Raw genomic sequence first — 8,430 nt, forward strand, 5'->3', positions numbered from 1 at the left:
TTTGCATGAAACATTTCCTTCATATCTCCAATTTTCTTGAAGAGATCTCTGGTCCTCCTTAGTCTATTGTTTTCTTCTATTTCTTTGCACTGTTCATTTAAGAAGGCATTCTTATCTCTTCTAGCTTTTCTCTGGAATTCTGCATTCAATTGGGTGTATCTTTCTCTTTCTCCCTTGCCTTTCACTTCCCTTCTTTCCTCAGCTATTTGTAAAGCTTCTTCAGGCAGCCATTTTGCTTTCTTGCATTTCGTTGGGATGGTTTTAGTTGCTACCTCTTGGACAATGCTGCGAACCTCCGTCCATAGTTCTTCAGGCACTCTGTCTATCAGATCTAATTCCCTAAATCTATTTGTCACCTCTACTGTATATTCATCAGGGATATGATTTAGGTTATACCTGAGTGGACTAGCACTTTCCCTACTTTCTTCAATTTAAGCCTAAATTTTGCAACAAGAAGCTCATGATCTGAGCCACAGTCTGCTCCTGGTCTAGTTTTTACTGACTGTGTAGAGCTTCTTCATCTTTGGCTGCAGAGCACATAGTCAATCTGATTTCTGTGTTGACTGTCTGGTCATGTTCATGTGTAGAGTCGCCTCCTGGGTTGTTGGAAAAGAGTGTTTGCTGTGACCATCGTATTCTCTTGACATAATTCTACCAGCCTGTGCCCTGCTTCATTTTGTACTCCAAGGCCAAACTTGCCTGTTATTCCAGTTATCTTTTGGCTTCCTACTTCAGCATTCCAATCCCCCATGATGATAAGGACATCATTTTTTGGTGTTAATTCTAGAAGGTGTTGTAGGCCTTCATAGAACCGGTCAACTTCAGCCTCTTCAGCATCAGTGGTTGGGGCACAGACTTGGACTACTGTGGTGTTGAATGCCTTGGATTCGAACTGAGATCATTCTGTCATTTTGGATATTGTATCCTAGTACTGCTTTTCCTACTCTTTTATTGACTATGAAGGCTACTCCATTTCTTTGGAGGGATTCTTGCTCACAGTAGTATAGCTGATGGTCCTCTGAATTAAATTCACCCATTCCTGTCCATTTTAGTTCAGTGATTCCTAAGATGTAGATGTTCAGTCTTGTCCTCTCTTGTTTGACCACATCCAGCTTGCCTTGATTCATGGATCTTACATTCCAGGTTCCTATGGAGTATAGATCTTTACAGAATCAGACTCTCCTTTCACCACCAGATACATCTGCAACTAAGTGTCCTTTTGGCTTTGACCCAGTCGCTTCATTCTTTCTGGTGCTACTAATACTAGCCCTCTGCTCTTCCCCAGTAGCATATTGGACACCTTTTGACCTGAGGGGCTCATCTTCCGGCGTCATATCTTTTTGCCTTTTGGTACTGTCCATGGGGTTTTCATGGCAAAGATTCTGGAGTGGGTTGCCATTTCCTTCTCCAGTGGATCACGTTTTGTCAGAGCTCTCTGCTATGACTTGTCCGTCTTGGGTGACCCTGCACGGCATAGCTCATAGCTTCATTGAGCTACGCAAGCCCCTTCGCCATGACAAGGCAGTGATCCATGAAGGAGCAAAATTTAATATTCTGCTTTAATTTGGTCTTTTGTGGAGGAAGGCACTATTCCATATCTCCTTGAGGAACTCTTAAGCCACCTGCATTTTTATCATCTAGGTCTGTATTTCTTTTAATTGCCTCTCCAGTTACCTTTCTGGAGATTTTTCCTTTAATATATATGCATCCCACTAACATGAAAACTACTGTGACTACTCTGGTTGACTTTTAGTCTCTTAATCTTCTTTGTCTTTTATCTTTCTGAAAAGCTTGAAGAAAGAAGGGAGATGTTTTTCTTACACTGATTTCCTTGAATATTCATTGTAAATCATTGCCTGAGGAGATCTAAGCTTAATTGAGACATTTTAGAGGCTTCCAGTCCTTTTCAATGTTTCACCTTCCTCAAGAATGAGGACGAGGGTGCCAACACTGCCAGCACCACACCCCTTTCAACCACAATGCAACAAGGTCTTTTGTCTTTTTTTTTAAAATGTTTATTTATCTATTTATATCCTACCGTATTAGCCAAATTGGCTCTCTTGTTTGCAATATAGCCAGTGTGGTATAATGGGTAAGGGTGCAGGACTGAGACTCAGGTCTTCTAGGTTCTAGTCCCTGCTCAGCCATGGATCCAACTGGGCCAGTCACCGACTCTTACCGCAACCTACCTCACAGGATTGTTGTTGTGGGGATAAGATTGAGAGCAGCAGGAGGAGAATGGTGTAAGCTGCTTTGAATTTGTTATAAAATCTAAGAAATAGATAAACAAATAAGCATTATGAAGATTGACTGTTACAGTGTGCATGGGTTCCTGAAGGCCTAAAAACCCAGAAGAAAATGGAGAATTGAAAAGCTTTATGGGACTGACCAGGACTGAGTATTTTTGCAGCAAAATGGAGAGGCCGGGAGTGGTTGGAGAATGGAACATAACAGATAAGATAAGCCCACACTGTACCATCCAGAGAGAGAATGGAATGTGACAAGAGTGCGTGTGTTCAAGATAAAGACCAGTACATTCTGTGTGTCAGCTCTGCTCAGAGGAGTTCACGGTTTGATCCAGTTGGACTAAGCTGATAGAGTCAACTTTAAGGTATAAAATGACTGGGCTTTCCAGCTCCCGTGTGTGCCAGAACAGCGCTACTACTGGTCATCCACAGTCCCAGTGGATCACCGAGAGGGTCTATTGGCTGTGAGTATGAGTGTTGCATGAATGCAAGTGTGAATGAGGCCTCTTGATATTGTTGCTGATGATTGATGAACGTGTATTCTTATACTTCTTTATTCTTCATATCATAGAATAAATGTTACATGAATAGTGTTTAAAACCAGATCTGGCATTCAGTCTCTCTTTGATAAGGGCTTTCCTTGGAAACCTGATAGTCTCCTCTTTACTGAATCAAGGATTTATTATGGTCACATGATGATGTGAACTACAGCAGTAGTTCAGATAGGGAATTTGGGCACAAATATTTGAATGATTTAGGGAAAATACTTCATATACAGTGGTACCTTGGCTCACAAACTTAATCTGTTCCAGGACTCTGGTCATGACCCAATTTGGTCATGAGCCAAGTTAAATTTCCCCATAAGGTTCAATGTAAATAAGGTTAATCCATTCTGTTACCATTTTTTAAATCAGAAAAATGTGAAGCAAAGTGACAACAACAAAGATCACGGCCATCTCCCCCCTCCCCACACCCCGAGCACAAGCGCGGCCATCTCCATGCTCCCGCCCCCAGCACGACCGAGATTGCGTCTGTCATCCCTGCACATGCTCATCATCCCTGCAGGCACCCATCATTCTGGCACACTGGGGAGTGGGGGGAGAGACGGGCATGATTGCGAGCGCACCGGGGGAGGGAGAGATGGGTGCAAACAGTGCACTGAGGGTGGGGAGATGGCCTCGATTGCAGTTCCATTTGTGCAGGGAAGGTGTGCCTCATCAGAGGCACGCTGCTGCAGGAAAGACAGGCAGAATCTCAGCCACCTCCCCCGCAGCTCTGCTTTGCAGCTCCTGTCTTTCTTGCAGCAGCGCACCCCTGATCACGGACGCCTTCCCTGCACGAAAGCAACTGTGATCCATGATCAGAGAAGCGCAGCTGCACTAAAGATGGGTGAAGCAAAACAGAGCCGCGGGTCAGATTGCCGAGAATCCGCTTGTCATTCGTGCAGCCACGTGCCTCTGATCACAGACACCTTTCCTGCATGAAAGCAACTGCGATCTGTGATCCGAGGCATGCGGCTGCACGAATGACAAGCGGATTCTCAGCAATCTCCCCCATGGCTCTGCTTTGCTGCACTCGTCTTTAGTGCAGCAGCATGCATCTGATCACGGACGCCTTCCCTGCATGAGTGGAATTGTGATCGTGGCCATCTCCCCACTGGGGGTGGGGGGGAGATGGCTGCCATCTTTGTCGCTACCCAAAGCAGTGTTCATGACCCAAGTAAAAATTTTTCAGTAATTTTTGTTAGTGACCCGATTTGTTCGTGAGCCGAGGTGTTCATGAGCCGAAGTACCACTGTATATCATACTTAATATATGCTTGGGAAAACCCCTGCCAACTAAATGATGAAACAAATCATCCATATACAGGAAAATAGCACAGAATATTTATAAAAAGTGATATAACTGTAAGTATCTGATTGATGAAATATTTTGGGTAGCGATAGAGAATGTTTAGAGAGAGAAGAAAATCAACTCCCTGTCTAGAAAAAGAGAATCCAATTTGTAGGGGGAAAAAAACATCTTTGCCAATGTATACTACATTCTTTATTTTGGTATTATTATTCATACTCCATATTTGTTTTGTAAATTAACAACAATTGTTTAATTAAGTCCACTTTTTCAGCTATGTAATGCTTTTTCAGCTATGTAATGCTTTGGCTCAACTAAAAGAGTGGTGAGGAGGCTTTTAAGGTGCAACAAGAGCAAGCAGGAATGGAATAAGGAAGTGGACTGTCCTGTTCTATCCAATCAATGGATTGCTGCATTGGCATCCATCTAAAAAGTGTTGCTTCTTATTCAGCAAAAACTTTTGTTTCATATGTATTAGATGCCACAATGTCTTTTTAATATGGGCTAAGTTGGCTAACTGTTGGAAGCATAGCACTGCTTTATTTATTTAAGATATTTGTATGCCGTCCTTTGCAAGAGCCTCAGGACAGCTTACACGAATAAAATATCAATACACAATAGTATAATATAAATAAATTAACGACCCACTCTGGCTGCAATTAAAATATGGTAATAAAATTCAATATTAAAACTTGTTAAAATATTGATTAAATAAAAACCTCTTAACCTGGCACAGAAAAACATATACTGATGGTGCCAGGCGGAGCTCTCTGGGCAGCGTATTCCATAGACGGGGTGCCACCGCAGAGAAGGCCCTCCTTCGGGTACTCTGTCTCCTCTGAATAAGTTTTATTCTTAATAAACCTAACAAAAAAGAAACTAAAAACAACATCAATCATCGAGAACATTGGACCTGCTGGGTCAGCCCCCCACATTTTTTCTTTTTATGTTAAACTATAAACTTATGTAAATCTATGCATAGTCCCATTTCTCTAGCCAATGATAAAAAGAATCCCAAGTTTGATAGAAGTATGTATCTGCTTTCTCCTTCAGAGACAAAATCCATCTGTCCATTTCTGCACAGTCCAAGATCTTTTTTAGAATCAGTTCATTTGTAGGTGGCTCTTCATCCTTCCAATGTTGGGTAAATGCAATCCTCGCCGCCGTAGTTACATGTAGAGTCAAATACATTGCTTGTTTGTTAAGATCATCAGGTATAATGCCTAATAAGAAAACTTCAGGTTTAAATGTTAGAGATTTTTGTAACATTTCCTCAAGCCATTTATATATTTTAATCCAATATTTTTTTGCCTTATCACGGGTCCACCACATATGATAAAAAGTACCCGGTTTGTGTTTACATTTCCAACATCCATTTGACATATTTGGAAACATCTTAGCTAACCTATTTGGCGACAAATGCCATCTATAAAACATTTTATACAGGTTTTCTTTGTATGAAGTTGCTAATTTTACTTTAATATTTCTTTCCCACAGCTTTTGCCATTTCTCTAACTCAGTATTATTTCCAAAATTTTGTGCCTACATTATCATAGTTTTCTTAACCTGTTCATCTTCCATTCTCCTATCTAGAAGAAAATTATACAATCTTTTAATCATTTTCTCATCTGATTTGAAAATCACGTGGTTAAATGCTGTTAACTCCTTCTAGAAGCCCCACATTCTATAGTCTTTAGCATATCTCGATTGCATCTGAACCTTGTGCCACCAAGAAATATTAATTCCTTGTTCTTGTATTTCTTGATTCAATTGCAATCCTCCATCATTATCCAAAATGTCATCATATCTCACAATTGTATCAAAATTCAATGCATTTGGATATACAAGAGCTTCCATAGGTGAGAGCCATCTTGGTAATTTAGTATACAGTTTTATCTTTAACTTTTCCCACACCAACATTAATGATTTCCCAATATAATGACTTAAAAAAGAGCCATGTTCCTTAGCCGTTTCATACCACATATAGGCATGCTAACCCATTTGCAAATCATGCCCTTCAAAATACAAGATTCTCTTATTTCTTAAGGTTACCCATTCTTTTAGCCACGTTAAAACAGAAGCTTGATAATACAACATCCAATCAGGAAGACCAAAACCCCGTTCCCTTTAGCCTCCTGTAGCATTTTTGATTTAATCCTTGGTTTTTTCTTTTTCCATATAAATCTTGAGATTTGGATATTTAAATCGTCAAATAATTTTTTATCAATTTTTATGGGAATCATTTGGAATAAAAACAAAAGCTTTGGTAATATATTCATTTTAACTAGCGCTGTTCTTCCCAACAAGGATAATTTCAAATTAGCCCATTTTTCCAAATCACTCTTAATTTCCTTAAATAGTTTATCATAATCGTTTTCTTTCAATGTAGTGCACTTAGCTGTAAGAAAAATTCCCAAATATTTAACCTTTCTAGCAATTTGAAGTTCTACTTGTTCCACCAGATTTTTTCTTGCTCCAGTGTAAGATTTTTTTACTAACAATTTCGTCTCATCTCTGTTTATTTTCATCCCAGTAACATCGCCATATTCTTCAATCAAACAAAAAAAGTTTAGACATTGTTACCAAGGGTTCCTCAATTATAAAAACTAAGTCAACTGCAAATGCTTGCAATTTATAGCTTTCATCTCTAATTCTAGTGCCTTTAATATCCATATTTCCGTTTAACACTTCTAAGATCAATATAAACAGCAGTGGTGATAAAGGGCATCCTTGCCTTGTGCCCTTTTGTATGTCTATAGTGTTTGTAAATTCTCCATTAATTATAATCCTAGCAGACTGTTTTTGATAGATGCTTAATATCGCATTAATAAATTTTTCACCAAGCTTCATTTGAACTAGTTGTTGCTTCATAAATTGCCAATTAACATTATCAAAGGCCTTCTGTGCATCCATGAATAACAATGCCATTGATTTTTCAGAATGTACCTCGTAATACTCTAAAATGTCCGAGATAATTCTCATATTATTCCTCATTTGTCTTTTAGGTAAAAAGCCATTTTGGTCTGGATGTATAAAGTCTGTTAAATACTTCTTTAGTCTTTCTGCCATTACAGAGGCAAAAATTTTGTAATCCACATTTAATAGTAATATGGGTCTATAGTTTTGGATCTGTGTCAAGTCCGTGTCTTCTTTCGGTATTAATGTAATATTTGCCTCTGTCCAAGTATTTGGTATTTTAGCATCTAGCAATCTGCGTTCCATATATCCTGAAGAAGCATAGACAAGATTCCTTCAAAAGTTTTATAGAATTCTGCTGGTAACCCATCCAGGTCTGGAGTTTTGTCATTCTTTTGACTCTTAATTGCCTCAATTACTTTCGTCATTGTACTTCTTCATTTAGTGCTTTTTGGTATTTCTCTGGTAGTTTTGGTAGATTTCCCTTTCGGATATACTCATTAACTTTCTCAGTTGAAGTCTCTTTATTCTGGTACAGCTTTGCAAAGAATTCTTCCTCTATTTTTCTAATATGTGTACTTTGTACTTGCAATCCTCCTTCTCCATCCTTCAGTTTACATATTAGTCTCTTCTCTCTTTCCTTCTTTACTTTATAAGCTAACCATCTCCCTGGTTTGTTAGCATTTTCGAAAAAATTCTGTTTAGTCAATTTCATTTGCTTGGTAAGTTCATTTGTATCCAAGAGATTCAGTTTGTGTTTTAAAATATTCATTTGTACCTTAAGGTCTTTTTTGGATGGATCTTTCTGTAGCTCCTGTTCAAGCTTCGTCAATTCCTCTATTAACTTAGATCGTTCCTGCTTTCTCCTTTATTTTTGCTGAGTATGTTATTATCAGCCCTCTGACATAGGCTTTAGCTGTGTCCCAAACATTTTGCAAAGAGGTTTCTTCAAACTTATTGATTTGAAAAAATATTTCCATTTCCTTATTTATCTCCTCTTTGATTTTTTTTATCCTTTAATAAGGCTTTATTTAACATCCATCTGGGCATTTTTACTGTCCCTTTCAATGTCATAGTTACAGGGTTATAATCTGCCCAGGCATTTGTCTCTATTTCAGCTTCTAACAGGTCTGGTACTAAGTCTGGGGTTATCCAAATCATATCAATTCTGGACCACGACCTATGTTTATTTGAAAAGAAACATAGAACATAGAAACAGAGCCAGTCAGAAGGGGTCTCCCGGGCCATCTAGTCTGACCCCCGGCTCCAGCCGGCTCCGCTCACAACATGCCCACCATGTGCATGTCCAGCCTATCTTTGAACACCCTCACCGATGGGGCCTCAACGACCTCTTGTGGAAGCCCATTCCACACCCTCGGGGTCCTAACTGCCAGGAAGCACTTCCTGACAGTTAGGAC

General features: G+C 39.4%; 1 long non-coding RNA gene across 1 annotated transcript in view; it reads right to left on the minus strand.

Moving 5' to 3' along the window:
* The window catches only part of LOC123016899, a 24,271-nt gene that overhangs the window by 3,704 nt on the left and 12,137 nt on the right, over positions 1 to 8,430 (minus strand). The window contains exon 3 of the long non-coding RNA XR_006413490.1: positions 3,491 to 3,499. This is a non-coding gene — a long non-coding RNA (uncharacterized LOC123016899). The remainder of the gene's footprint in view (positions 1 to 3,490; positions 3,500 to 8,430) is intronic.

Source organism: Varanus komodoensis, unplaced genomic scaffold, assembly GCF_004798865.1.
Source record: "Varanus komodoensis strain SLA01 unplaced genomic scaffold, ASM479886v1 scaffold9, whole genome shotgun sequence".
In the NCBI taxonomy this organism is placed as follows: Eukaryota; Metazoa; Chordata; class Lepidosauria; order Squamata; family Varanidae; genus Varanus; species Varanus komodoensis.